Below are 14796 nucleotides of genomic sequence, written 5' to 3' on the forward strand. Positions count from 1 at the left end.
AGGTCAGACTACTGTGTCAAGACCTAATGCTTTTTAATCATCTCCAACTCAGAAGTGGCCAGATTTAGGTTTAGCCTGTGTGGACTAAGCAATTACACATCTATCTGTAACAGGGCTCTCGTCTCCTTCCTCTGATATGACCCCAAGTCCTCCATCTTATCACACATTACAGGACCTACTAACATTTTTTTTTCCAGGAAACTCTAAAAGCTATTTGAAACTTTTCATATTTGAAACTGTTGGCCAAGAGGCAAAAAATATTTACTAGCAGAATTTCTCTCTTGGAAAAGATTTTATTCTAGGGAAAATATAAAATATGTGCATCATACTAACAAATATAAGGTGCTTTTCAGTATATCAATATTCTCCTCAAAATAAAAAAAAGAATCAAGCAGTTTAAATTCAAAGAGAAAAGAGGTTCCTCTCTCAATCTAAGCCGCAAGCTGCTAGACTGTCTGCTGGCACTTCTGCCCTAAGCACACATATGATCATAAAAAAGAATGTGTTGGCTGCCTACATTCATGTCTATGTTTTCAGATGGCATTCAGCCTGTTCACATATTGATTGGGAGTTTTGGTATAAGAATGAGTGCCAAGGTATTTTGAGTTTTGACGGGCAGCTTGCATAAATAATATTACCAATGCCATATCATTCACAGAAAGTCCTGTGAATGTGCCAAAAATCATAACAGCAGTTGGCATTATATTGTGTGGAAAGAATAGTCTGCTTTAGACAGGAAACAGAAGGCAAGACATATCACACTGCATAGCAGTAGTTATATGGGAAACCTACTTTTTCATCACTGGATTCAATCCTGAAGCTGAGCATGCTTAGAGATGTGTAAGTTTCCATTACATTAAAAATGTTTGCACTGGAAAGCTGATTCATCCTCTCCTAACAGCAGTAGTATCTTCAGGTCCATGGCAGTATGTAGGGTCTCAGCAAGATTAAGGTGTTGGAGTCTCTCACTCTTTTGAGCAGTGACCCTCCAACTATATGGAAGTATTTACCTCCTGCCTGCTTGCAGAGAGGAGTGGAGAGAAAATGAAGCCCAAAGAAGTAGTCATAGTCCTTCTTCTCAGTCAACCAGTTGCACATCTGTGAAATCATTCTTTGCATTTGTTGTATGATTTTGCAGAAACTGAATCAGGTAATCCGTCTTATTCTAGTACACTTTGTTACAACCATAACAAGAAAGTTATTTAAAGACTGCCATCAAAAGATAGCAATGTCTCTGATACAGACTGTTGGAAAGGAGATTTGAGAGCAAGAGGAATTGAACTGCAGGGGGTTTGATCCATCTTGCTGAAGGAAGGCTGTTGAGTGGAAGGCAGGAGAAAAAGGACGAAACACTTTAGTTCTTCTGACTAAACTGAAGGTCTGCTAATATTTTAGTACTTGGCTTTTCACAGGCTAGAATTTATCTTATTTAATTGATGGGTTTATTGGAGAACAAAACATTTTTTCTATAAAATTATGAAAGACAATCTATGAATTGAAGTATGTCAACACGCACTTGTGAATTTGCACTAGACAATTACACCACTATCATGGTTCAACCCCAGCCAGCAACTGAGCACCACAAAGCCATTCATTCACTACCCCTGTTCTCTCCCTCCAGTGAGATGGAGAGGAGAATCAGTGAACAAAAAAACAAAACACTTGGGTTGAAATAAGGACACTTTAATAACTAAACTAAACTAAAATAACAATGGTAATAATATACAATAATAATAATATTTTTAATGAAAAAAATAGCAGAGAGATAAATAAAACCCAAAGAAAACAAGAAAGCAAAACCAAGTGGTGTGCAATCCAATTGTTCACAACCTGCTGATCAATGCTTGAGCAGCAATCCAACCCTCCCTGCCAACTCCCCCAGCTTATAGCATGACATCATTTGGTATGGAATAGCTCTTTGGCTAGTTCAGATCAGCTGTGTTGCCATGCTCCCTCCCAGCTTCTCATGCACCCTCAGCCGACTCCGTCAGGGCAGGATGAGAAGCAGAAAAGGCCTTGATGCTATGAAAGCACTGTTCAGCAATAACCGAAACATTCCTGTGTTAGCAACATTCTTTTCAGCATAAATCCAAAACATTGTCCTGTATCAGCAACTAGGAAGAAAGTTAATTCTACCCCAGCTGAAATGAAGACAAGTACTCACCTATTTATCTGTATCTATTATTCTTCTATTTGATATTTCATATTCACTCTGGTATTTTGGGTTGCATTTTCTTCTTTTCATCACTTTCTCTGGGATCAGATGAGCTGAGCTTGAAACTCTCATCTTAGGCTGAGGCAGGAGAGAAATTTATTTAAGTCATTAGTAGCATCCAGCTTCTTTTCTGTCACCCTGAATATTAGCAGTTGCTATCCTCTCTCAATATAGTTGTGCTTGCTCTTTCTTTACTGTTTTTGCCACGGCACAAAATCTCCATGGACTCCCCCTTCTTCTTTTTTTTCTTTTTACTGCAGTATAGATAACTAGTTATGTTTAATAATTTTTTTTAAATAAACAAAATGAGTGATGTTCAACATTGTTTGAGGAAGAAGCATCTATTGATTAAGGAAAGAATAGCTTCTTGTCCTATGGTCATCCAAGAAGTTAGATATAAGCTTTAGGACAGGGCTTAAGTCTTTTCTGGATTTATCTCAAAATTAATTCAAATGTCTTATCTACAAATATATAATTATAGTATTTCTTTAGTTACAGGTTACATTGTCCTATTTTTGGTGTTGGAGGTAGAGTTATTTTCTCAGAGCACATTGCAATTATCATGGTTGACAACTGATTTGTCTGTCTCCAAATCTTTGTACTGACATCTGATGTCTATCTTAGAGACATGTTTTTTGTAGCTTATGATTTATGTATCCTTACTTTGCATTTAATTGCTATGACACATCATAATCATAATCAGAAACCATAACTTCAATCAGTCCTAACAACATTTGAAGAAAAAAAATGAAACAAAACACAAGCAAAGACCATTTTTTTAACTCTTGTGCACAGGAAACTATGCATAATCTAAGTGCAAACTAAATTAATATGACTGCTGGATTTTCTAACTTACCATCTGAATTTTGCATAACAGTCAACGCATAAAATTCTCAGTGCTTTCAGAAATAAGACTGCTGTTACTAGGAAGGTAAGAGGCATCTTAAATCTACCTCTACTGCCAATAACTGTCTATCATTACCAGTGACAAACTCCTTCAGTTCCACAGGGAACTGTTATCAGACTGAGTTGGGCTCAAAAGCTGTCGTGCTGTTACCATGCTCCATCTCCAGCTGATCTGCCTTCTGGATAGCTGTGACTGTACACAGTCATCCCAATCTTTTTCTTTTCTTTCCTTTTTTTTTTTTTTTTATAAAATATAGCAAGTTAGGTATGTGGATGAACTCATAGGGAAACACTGCTTCTAAGCAAAAGAAGAGAGCAATTCTTCCTCAGTCATGTACGGTTCACCTGTATTTTGGTAAAACCCAGCTGTGGAAGCTAGAGAAAGATAAGCAGCTGTATGAGATGCAAAATAATTTGAGATGTGATTATTGCCAAATAAACTGCTGATTTCTTCATAGAAGTGAGGAATCATTGATAATAGTAATATCCTTTAGCCACAAGTACATATAACAAAACACATTTTTTAATTAGCGTATGGGATTTGTGAAGGTCAGTTTGATGGCATGACAAGTCTCCATGACATAGTATTTCAGGTTTAAAGTTAATATACTGAATCTACTTTCTCTCTTTGAAGGTAGAGAAAATTTTGTGAAATTCGAAACTGAAAAATTTAGTTCCAACAACAGGATGGGTTGATTAATAAAGCAGATAAATAGTTTAAGTACCTTGGCTAATACCATTTGCATTTTTCAAAACCAAAGCTAGTCAACTCTTTTTCAGAATGTAAACCCGAGATTTGTGAATATTATACAAGTGGACTAAAGTATACTTGACTTCAGCAAGATATTTGGTGAAATTCCATGGAAGAGTTTTGAGGGGAGTTTTGAGAAAGTAAGAGGATACAAATTAGACTGTGGTTTTGAAGAAAGATGACTAGTAAAAGGAAATCACCAAAAGCACACAGACGCTCCCCCCCACACACAAATCCCTTCCTACAGAGAAGAAATACTTTGTTGAAGTACTTGGATCTTACATTGAGAATGATGTAAACTAAGATAAGGCATGTCTCAAGTTTTTCAGTCTGTAAAGTGAATCTGATAACAGTGTCTTAAAGCTGTGCAATATACTGATTTCTGAAGCTCAATGCACTTGGTAGGTTATATTATTTTTCAGAGAGGATAAAACCAACTACACCAATCTCAAGGGTTTTTTGGGGAACCTACATGGTCTGCTAGATAAAATACAGTTCTGTGCCAACAAAGATCTATGATTTTTAATTCCAGCTTCTTTGAAGCTAATCAGTGATTTGCCACTGAGTGCAGAAAACCCATAATCTCTTCAAATATCCTGTGACCTCTGTCTTAAACTATTTAAAATTCCAAATTTATAAATGGAAGAAGCTCTGAATAGAGTGGTATGAGTATTAACTTTAAAAAAAAAAGGATTAAAGCATAGATAGTAATTAGAAGAAAAATTGTTCCACCCTCATTTATGTTGATGAGCCTTAATCACACATAGCAGAGCACTGGAGAGCTTAAGAGCCTCCATCTACAAAGACTGTAATCTCAACCTAGAATAACCTCAGATCAGGAAAAGGAATTTATGAATCTTCTGCTTCTGAATCTGTTCTGACTGCTCTAAAGACACAGGATCAGGATTAGAACTGGGGCAGATTAAAATTAATTTTTTGTCTGGATGGCTGGGTCCAGAGAGTGGTGGTGAATGGAGTTAAATTCAGTTGGTAGACAGTTACCAGTGGTGTTCCCCAGGGCTCAGTGTTGAGGACTGTTCTGTTTAACATCTTTATCAGTGATATGGATGAGAGGATCAAGAGCACCCTCAGTAAGTTTGCAGATGACATCAAACTGGGCAGGTGCATAGATCTGCTTGAGAACTGGAAGTCTCTTCAGAGGGACCTGGACAGGCTGGAGCAATGGGCCAATTGTGTGACATTTAACAAGACCAAGTCCCAGGTCCTGCACTAGGGCTACAAAAACCCCAGGCAATGTTACAGGCTTGGGGCAGAGTGGATGGAAAGTTGTCCTGCAGAAAAAGACCTGTGGGTGTTAAACATGAGTCAGTAGTGTGCTCAGGCAGCCAAGAAGGCCAATGGCATCCTGGCCCGTTTTAGGAACAGTGTGGCCAGCAGGAGCAGAGCAGTGATTGTCCCGCTGTACTCGGTACTAGTGAGGCTGAACCTCCGATACTGAGCTCAGTCTTGGGCCCCTCACTACAAGGAAGACACTGAGGTGCTGGAGCATGTCCAGAGATGGGCAATGAAGCTGGTGAAGGATTTGGAGCACAAGTCTTCTGAGGAGTGTCTGAAGGAGCTGGGGTTGTTTAGCCTGGGGAAAAGGAAGCTGAGGGGAGATGTGATCACTCTATGCAACTACCTGAAAGGTGATTGTAGTGAGGTGAGAGTCAGTCTCTTCTCCCAGGTAACAACTGATAGGACAAGAGAAAATAAACTCTATTTGTGCCAGGGAAGTATAGATTTAAGAACTTTTTCACCAAGAGGGTTATTAAGCATTGGAACAGGCTGCCCAGGGAGATGATGGAGTCATCATCCTTGGAAATATTTCAAAGATGCATAGATGAGGTGCTGAGTGACATAGTTTAGTGATGGGCCTGGCAGTGTTAGGTTAGTGGTTGAACTTGATGGTCTTAAGGGTCTTTTCCAACTTAAATGATTCTATAATGACTATTATATAGTGACTATGACTTTTACTCTTCCTGTGCTGTATTGAATCTTACAGCACATGGCTATTTTGTCTATAAGGCTACTCAAGAAAAAGATGCTATTTTTCTCTTTATAATGGGAGAATATGGAAATTATATATGGGGACTAAAATTTGGGGACTATATATCTCTCCATCTATTTGGGAACTATCTCTCTCTATGAACAGAGCTTCATAGTCAGGAAAAAGAAAAAATAAAAAGACTATTTTAGTTCTAACTTTTTTTAAATTGTTTTTTTGGGCAGAAATCAGACAGAGAGCATTGCCCCTGAGAAGATGAAATATTCAAAAGTGGAGGGAGCAGTTACATTAGAAACTGTAATTCAGCCTTAACTGTAGCATCTCAGAGTTAGAGACTTTCCACAGCCATGGCTTTAATTTACCTTATATTTATATTTTTAATTTAATATCATTAAATTTGTACCAAATATCATTCTTTGTTGCTCTCAGTTATTATGATTGGTTATTTCACTTTTATATTCTTTGTGGAAATTAAATGTAGCCAGTTCAATAGCAATTAAGAAAGTTGTAATTAAAAAAGCCAGGGCTTTTAAGTTTTTTCAATGATACAAAGCTATTTTTGGTTGTGGTGGGTTGATCCTGGCTGGATGCCAGTTGTCCACCAAAACCGCACTATTATTGCCCCCCTCAGTTGGAGAGCAAAGTCTTAGGGGCTGAGATAAGAACAGGGAGATCACACAGCACTTAAATATCACAGACAAAACAGACTCAACTTGGGAAATAATAGTTTAGTTTATTACCAATCAAATCAAACAGAAAAATAAGAAATAAAAACTAAATCTTAAAACATCTTTCCCCCACCCCTCCCTTCTTCCCAAGTCTCTACCTTTGCTTCCCCAGCAGTGCTGTGGAATGGGGAATCAGGGTTACAGTCAGTTCATCATAGATTGTATCTGCCACTTTTCCTCTTGGAGAGGAGCTCCTCACAGTTTTCCTACTCCAACATGAGTCCTTCCCATGGGCTACAGTTCTTAACAAACTTCTCTAGCGTGGGTCTTATATCTCTCACAGGAGACAGTTCTCCATGAATTTCTCCAACATGGGTCACTCTCATGGCCTATAACTTTTAACAAACTTCTCCAGTGTGGATCCCTTCTATGTGGTGCAATACTTCAGTCTTGCTCTAGAGTGTGTCCCTCATGGGGTCACATGTCCTGACAATAAACCTGCTCCAGCATGGGTTTCTTTCTCCATAAGCCCTCAAGAGAGTTCCTGGACCCTTCTAGGAGTTGCTCTAGCTTGAGTTTCCCAATGGCTCATAGTTTCCTTTGGGCATCCACCCACTCCAGAATAGAGTTCTCCCTGTGCTGCAGAGGAATCTCTGCCTGGAGCACCTCCTCTTCTCATTCTCAGTGAGCTTGGTGTCTGCAGACGTGTTGTTCTCCCATTCTCACTGCCTCCTCTGCAGCAGTTTGGCACCTGTGCCGTGACTTTCTTCACCTTCTCAAATGTGTTAATCACAGAGGCGTTACCACCATCACTGAAGGGCTCAGCCTTGGCAAGCACTAAGTCCATCTTGGAGCCAGCTGGCATCTGCCCCATCACATATAGAGGAAATTTCTAGCACCTCCTCACAGAGGTCCCTTCTGTAGCCTCTCTGCTACCAAAACCTTGCTATATAAACACACGACACTCACATATTCTCACTTCTCTCTGTGGCTGCAGTTGCCCTAGTGTAGTCTTTTTTCCCACCTTCTTAAATACATTCTCACAGAAGCTCTCCCACCACCACTGATGGGCTTGGCCTTGGCCAGCAGCAGATTCATCTTAGAGCTGTCTGGCACTGATTCTTTTGGACACAGGGGAAGCTTCCATCAGCTTCTCACAGAAGATGTCCTTATAGACCCTTGCTACAAAAACCTTGCCAAGGAAACCCAATACACAGGTACAACAAGAAATGTATGGAGTACAGTGAAGAAAATGTAGTTGCCAGTCACACTTTGTTACTACAAGGTCTGTACCAACCAGAAAGGGAACCTAAGTATTTAGATTTTAGGTACATTAGGAAATTTAGCACTGTGTACAATTTTCATCCAAACTAGAATCCAAGTCAGCATCAGACAGAAGACCATTTTTCTTCTTTGCTACCCAAGAATAAAGATTACTCTAAATTACTATCATATTTGTCTAAAATGAATTTGGTCTTTTGTTTTGCATTACTGAAGTTACATAAAAACTTGATAGGAATATATTCTCCTAAGAAAGAAAAACTTTAATGACTGATTATTTGTATTTTTTTTCCTTTACCTTCAAATTTATCTCTTTTTTGTGTGTGTTTTGGTTTTTTTTTTTTTTTTCTCTACAATTACAATTTACTTAAGTTATAACAACTAACAGGAGTGCAGAATATAATATTCAGGTACTGAATATAGTCTGGTTTCAGCAGCTAACATTTTGTAATACCCCTTAACCATTTGAACAAGAACATATTCTGTGGGCAGATGGCGAACAGGGAAAGTTTCATGACATGAAATCTAGGCAGATGTTGTGCAACTTCATCCTGTAAAAATCTGTCATTCTACATCTGATGCCATAAGAAAGAGGTAAGCAAGAAGGAAGCTGAAAGAGTACGAACAGATACAAAGTACAACATGCTGGACTTCAACCTATTTGGGTGTGATATTTTGTTTCCTTACAGACAGATCTATGGTTAGGCCAGAGCTCCAGTCAATCAACAAGGCTGGCTGGATTAAATTACGAATGCCTGTCTGTCATACCCTGGCTGTCCAATCGTGAAACGAAAAGTCCAGACCTACATAGTCTCAAGAAAAACATCCTCAGAATTAAGATTTGCACTCATTAAAACTGAAATAAAATATATATTTGCAAAAAAGTCAGTTGTCTTTACTGTTGATCAGAAACTCCTGCCTACTTACCAGGAAAATTATATGCAGTGACTACAGAAAGTTAATTTTACTCTACTTAATCTCCTGACTTTGTTTCTTCAGTTCACTTTGTGTCTCCAGAAAATATTGAATAGAAGTCTAAGGTTCAGTCTCTTCAGGAGGATTAAAGTGTGGATATAAATAACAGACATTAACAGGGAATTACAATCATTAGAGTGACAGTCTTGAAAAAAAAAAAAAGCAGAATAATTTTGTGTAAGAAAATTATTTTTCAACAGATATTTAAAATAACAGGATATCTTCCATTGGTAGTACTTGATTGCTACTAAATATATTGTGTATTTGTCAAATGAAAGCAGACACGTGTTAATGAGTCCTTTTTGGTCTCAGCCTCTTGACAGTGATTCTGTTTAAAAGGCCTTTCTTTAACTCACAGCCAGTGCATAGGTGAGATGATTTTGTACAGAATGTAAAATTCCATTTTATTTTCCTGATCCTCACTCCAGATAGCAAGCAACAGGGAATATATGTGTCTTTAAAACACAGTTGCAAGACAGTGGCTGCCCAGAGAGGCTGTGGGGTCTCCTCTGGAGGTTTTCAAAACCCACTTGGATGTGTTTCTGTGCAACCTGATCAAGGGGATCCTGCTTCAGCAGGTGGGGGTCAATTAGATGATCTGTAGAGGTCCCCTCCAACTCCTACCATCCTATGATTCTATGATGCTATGACTAAGAGGATGTGTATTATTTAGCCCTGGCTTCTATATACTTCTATATGGGACTAGGCAGGAGCCAAGTGAAGAACTGAGGTGAGGATCCATACATTACAATTGCACTATTCACATCTACTCTACAGTTGTACTGTATTGCTCAGAAGGCAGCCTGGGAGCTGGGAAGGAGGAAACGGAAACTCTAAGGCAACTGAAATAAATGGGCAGAGAATGATTGGAAACTAGAAAAATTATATGTGTCATTTTATGGGCAAGCTTGGTTAGAGAATATAATCGCTTTAAAAACTTTAGTGCCAAAAATATATAATGATCAGGTGTCTAAATTCTCTCACTGATGCACATGAGAGAAATAAAAACTTCAGATTCTTTTCTACAAATTTTCAGATAAGTACTACAGTATATTAGGGGGCAGATTTTCAAAGTTGTGTTAAGAAATGTAGCCATATCACCTCTCTTTAATTCAGTAATAATTGCTCAATTAAGTCTCTGTGCACTGCTTTGGAGATGTACCCACCTTCTCTTTGGGAGGTGGAAAGCAATTTTTTTATCCCTTCTTTGAAAAGTTTTTTTGTTCTTTAGGAGATTTCACCTTCTCTGTATTTCACAATTTATCCCCAAATACTCTACCTCTTAGAGGATTTTTTTATCTCTTAAACTGTGTCTGCAGCATCCTTTCATAGAGCTATAACTGGGATTACAGGATTTTTGCTCTCTCCAGTCATGGTCAAAAAGATTTTTGCCTCCTTTCTTTCTTTCCCCTCAATGTTAGCTTACAGGTATTAGTCATACTTTGCTCCAAGGCAAATGTCTAAACTTATTCCTGAAATGACTATCCGTACTGTTGAAATAATGGTCTTCATATATTTGAATTTAATTGAGGCTGAATCGCTATAGTTGTAGCAACATTTTCATTTCTAACCACACAATAATTGAGCAACCACCAAAAAAAACTCCCAGTTACCATCATTTGTAAAGTGTACGATGACACAAAAATGGTATGAAATGAAAACAATCTGCACCAACATAGAATTAATGACATTTTATTCTCTGTTCTACTTTCCCTCAAACTCTTCTTGCAGTAAATGAGATGATGTAGTTCTCCCAGATTTTCAGTCCAATGGTAAATAAGATTTATAGTACTTTTTTTTATTGTCCCTATGCATTTGGAACTAATGTTAGGAAATTCATAGCAGACGTTTGCCTGGTTGTAGAGAAGATAATATAAAATCACAATGCCCTAATTATTCCACTGAGAATACTACTAATGAGGATATTTCCATAATATAAGACGCTGCAGAACTGACAAGTAACAAGAAATAAGTTAGTCGGGTACTGTATAAATAGAGTGGAAAAATTACCAAACATTTGCCTAATTTTTTTTAATCTTCAATTTAAACTTAATGTAAGGATATTTCATCTTGCCATTTTAAGCTTCTAATTACAGTTACTATCCTTTGGCTTGGCATCTAAATCACAGTCTGATGAGACTTATTTTTATACAAGGAGACATCATACAGGGAAAGGTCATGCTCTACGTAATTCTGGCTTTGTTTCACTGCTTCAGTCTATCGTAATGAGAAATTTTATCAAACTCTAGTCATATTTTTTCTTATATATCTAAGAGAATAATTAATGCCAAATATCATGTTACCTAAATTAAAGGGAAAAAACATGAATCATTCCTTTGACTTCTGTCTCAGAAATTTAGAGCAATCATGGTAAAAGTCATAAAGGCAAAACATACTGCTCTTTACAAGAAGGAAGAAAAACACCACATTTTTCACTACACATTACTTTAAATATTACAAAACATTTGAAAATAATCCCTTAGCTACTTCTTGCAAAGGCAGAGATTAATGAGTGTAGACTAAGACCCACTTTCTTCCCCGTACATTGAAGAAAAATATGTTCTTTGCAATCAAAATCTCAAAAGGAACTGAGGCTCCAAATGAACTGGCCTAATAGAGATGTAGTAACAACCAAGATTTTGAAAGTCTATTTTGAAGATATTTGTTCCTGTTGCTCTTTATTTCCTAAGGTATCTAACTCTCACAACAACGCTATGTAAGAGAAACACTCTCCAGTGATGAGCAATCTGTGATAAAAACGTGTCCCACTGGGGACAGACCAGTGTCTACCAGTCTAAGCTGGTATGCAAGACCACCTTAAGCCTTGCAGAGATACTTCCTTGGGTCCACACCACTGACATTGTCTCATTGTATATTATAAATGCCCACATAAAGAGCAAGATCCCTTTTTAAATGGATATTCTGATACTCAGGGTGCTCAAAGATGTATTTAGTATTGTTGAAGCAATGCTCAGCAGTACTATGGAGTTAGACTTGCCTTTGCAAGTCTCATTAAGTAGTGACTTGTATGTAAGACTTCTAATAATTGAAGTCTAAGTATTTATTTGCTGAAAGCTTTTCAAATCCCTCAATTTCTGTGGAAATTCTATAATTTCAAGTCTTATTTTGTGCAGAGAACTTTAAACTTTTCCTGAGCACTGAAACTGAGGAAAACATTTTGCTCTTCTAGCTGCATGAAAAGTTGGAAATAATCCTTAAGCCTAAAACAGCAGTAAATAGCATGGATTTGATTATAGATTGAGTCTGCATCATCTTAACACTAAACTGAATCTTTACCTTAGTATATCAATGATTAGCATATGCACCACAACAGCAGAGGTGAAGGGGGACAAAGATAGATATATATAAAATCTATATCGTTCAACTGTAAAGTGGTTAGCCTTCAGCTATTCATTATTCCACTGAAAATTTTTTCCAGTACTCAAAATAGCTGTCACGACTGCTGCAACTAATATAAACCCAAATCAGTAATTCAGACCTAGGCAGCATACTGCTATACAAACTATTCCATAAATATTTATGAATAATAAGTACAGTTACATAAATCTGGACTGTATTTATGTGATTTGTGAACAACAGACAAATCTACCACATCACTTGATAAACTCTCACGAGTATGACGTTTCTGAATTAGCAAGGTACTTAAGCATGTATATAAATCTTACCACATTCTCAGATGTGATTAATTTCTAAGTTAAGCACATGCTTAAATGATTGTACTATCAAAAGCAAGGTTGAATTCCTCTTGAAATGTGAATTAAATGTGGAAACTTGCATGAATTTTTAGTTACATTTTCTTGTTCAGCTTATTACTCTGGCTGAATTAAAACCTGATGGCTTCAGTTCCTATGGAAATAACAAAAAGACGACGCAGTTCTTCAAAACTAGAAGATACTTGATTTTCCTGGATGTGCACTAGCAAGCTTCAGGACAGACAATTCAGACAATGATAATTGCATAATCTACAGCTCTGCACAAGGGAAGCATGAGAAAAAATAGTCGAATACTTCAGCTCACAAAAACATGCATATGTAAGAAATCAGTGGAGTTACAATTTATGTCAGATAAGGAACTTCCTAGTATTCTCTAGTGTACATCTTGATTCAAATACAAAATTATACACAAAGGAACATTTCACAAGAGCAAAATAATCAGAAACTGTTAATAGCATAGAGTCTATTAAAATTGTTTAGGAACATTGACTTCCTTTCTAGATGTAGACTAAATGCACATATAAATCTGTGTTTGGATACAGAATTAACAACATATACAAATAATTCTGCTGCTATTCGTTTTAAATTGACACAATGGAGCTAATGATTGTAGCCATTGTACATTGTCATGGTTTTGCCCAGTCAGCAAAGCAGTATCATGACAGCCTCTTTCTCCACGCCCCTCTTCCACCCCCACCCTTGTTAGGATGGCAGAGGCCCCAGCAAGATGGGAGGGGAAAAAAGAAAGATAATCAAGGATGTTATGGATTGAGACAAGAGAGATAGGGCTCACTGCCAATTATGGTTCCAAGTAAAACAGACTCCATTGCTCGACTTAGAGAGGAAAGTAGGAAAGTTTATTCTACTACCTACAAGAAACAGAACAGAACAAAAAGTAAAAAGAGAGTAGAATGATGAGAAAATTACAACCAGCACTTTAAGATCTCCTTCCCTCATCCCTCCTTTCTTCCCAGGTTCAGCTCACTGCTCCTGATATCTCTACCTTCTCACACCTCAATGGCTCGGGGAGGGGCAGGGAATGAGGGATGTGGTCAGTCTCTCACAGATGGGTTCTGCCACTTCTGTCTTCTCAGAAGAGGACTCCTTGCGTTCTTCCCCTGCTCCAATATGGAATCCCTCACACAGGACATAGTCCTTAATGAACATCTCTACTGTGGGTTCTTTCCAACAGTTGCAGCTTCTGCAGATATACAGCTATGGGACATGGCCTCTTCTGGGCATAATTTTAATGAGCTTCTTTAACGTGGGTTCTTCCCCACAGTTACAGTTTCTGCAAATATTGAGTCCTTCCTATGGGACACGGCCTCCTCTGGCCATAGTCACTACCCCTGGCACGGGGTCTTTAATAAAGTGAGTCTCTGCCCCTGATGAGGGGTCTTTAACAAAATGGAAACAAATCTCAGCTTCACCAGCCCTCTCCGCAGGATGCAAGGGAGTCTCTGTTCCAGCACACCTCCTCCCCTCTTTCCTCACTGACCTTGGAGTCCGCATGGTTGATTCTCTCTTCCCACTCCTTGCACCACCACCAGCCAGAAAGGAAGAAGAGACAGAAGAAGGAAGAAACAGGAAGAACTCTCCTCTTCCAGTTTCTTCTTAAAAAGTGATTGTGGAGGCGTCTAATTGTCTCAGCCCTAGAAGTGAGTCTGGCTCAGATGGGGAGAGTTTTGAGCAACTTCTTACAGGAGCCATCTTAACAGCTCCATCCCCCTTATCAGAAATGGCTTCACGTCAAATCATGACACACATATAAATGCAAATAAACTTGTGCATTTTTATACATGGGCTAGTGTTTGTACTTAAGAAAAAGAATGTAGAGAACATTCCTGAAACATTTATTTTTAAGATAACACTTTAAAGCTATCAATAAAGCAACCCAAGGTTTAAAATGAAAGTTTTGTAAGCCCTTTCACCTCTCTGCTGAGGTATAGGCAATCCATTAATTTTTTTGAGCCTGGTATTCTGGCTTAAGCAGTATAATAAAACCAGCAATTTTCTCAACACTGCCTTGAAACCACTAATTTAATCATTGTGATATTATATCTCTCTATAAATAACAATAAAAATACTTTTAAAAGTAGATTCATATTTTACATGCTATAAATTTCATTTTCTGGATTTCACTGAACCCGAATGTGTTCCTTGAACCATCAATGTGTCCTCATGACCAAGAAGGTAAATAGCATTCTGGGATGCATATCCTCCCCCACCTCTACTGTGCCCTGGAGAGGCGTCTTCTG

General features: G+C 37.9%; 1 long non-coding RNA gene across 2 annotated transcripts in view; it reads right to left on the bottom strand.

Annotated features, from left to right (window-relative positions):
* Positions 1-14255, bottom strand: part of LOC133625358 (uncharacterized) — a 148820-nt gene extending 134565 nt beyond the window's left edge. For both annotated transcript variants that reach the window (XR_009818683.1, XR_009818682.1), the window contains exons 1-2: positions 14037-14255; positions 2165-2293 (exon numbers count right to left, since the gene is read on the bottom strand). This is a non-coding gene — a long non-coding RNA (uncharacterized LOC133625358). The remainder of the gene's footprint in view (positions 1-2164; positions 2294-14036) is intronic.
* Positions 14256-14796: the final 541 nt, after the last annotated feature.

The sequence above is a fragment of the Colius striatus genome, chromosome 4, assembly GCF_028858725.1.
Source record: "Colius striatus isolate bColStr4 chromosome 4, bColStr4.1.hap1, whole genome shotgun sequence".
NCBI classification, from domain to species: Eukaryota; Metazoa; Chordata; class Aves; order Coliiformes; family Coliidae; genus Colius; species Colius striatus.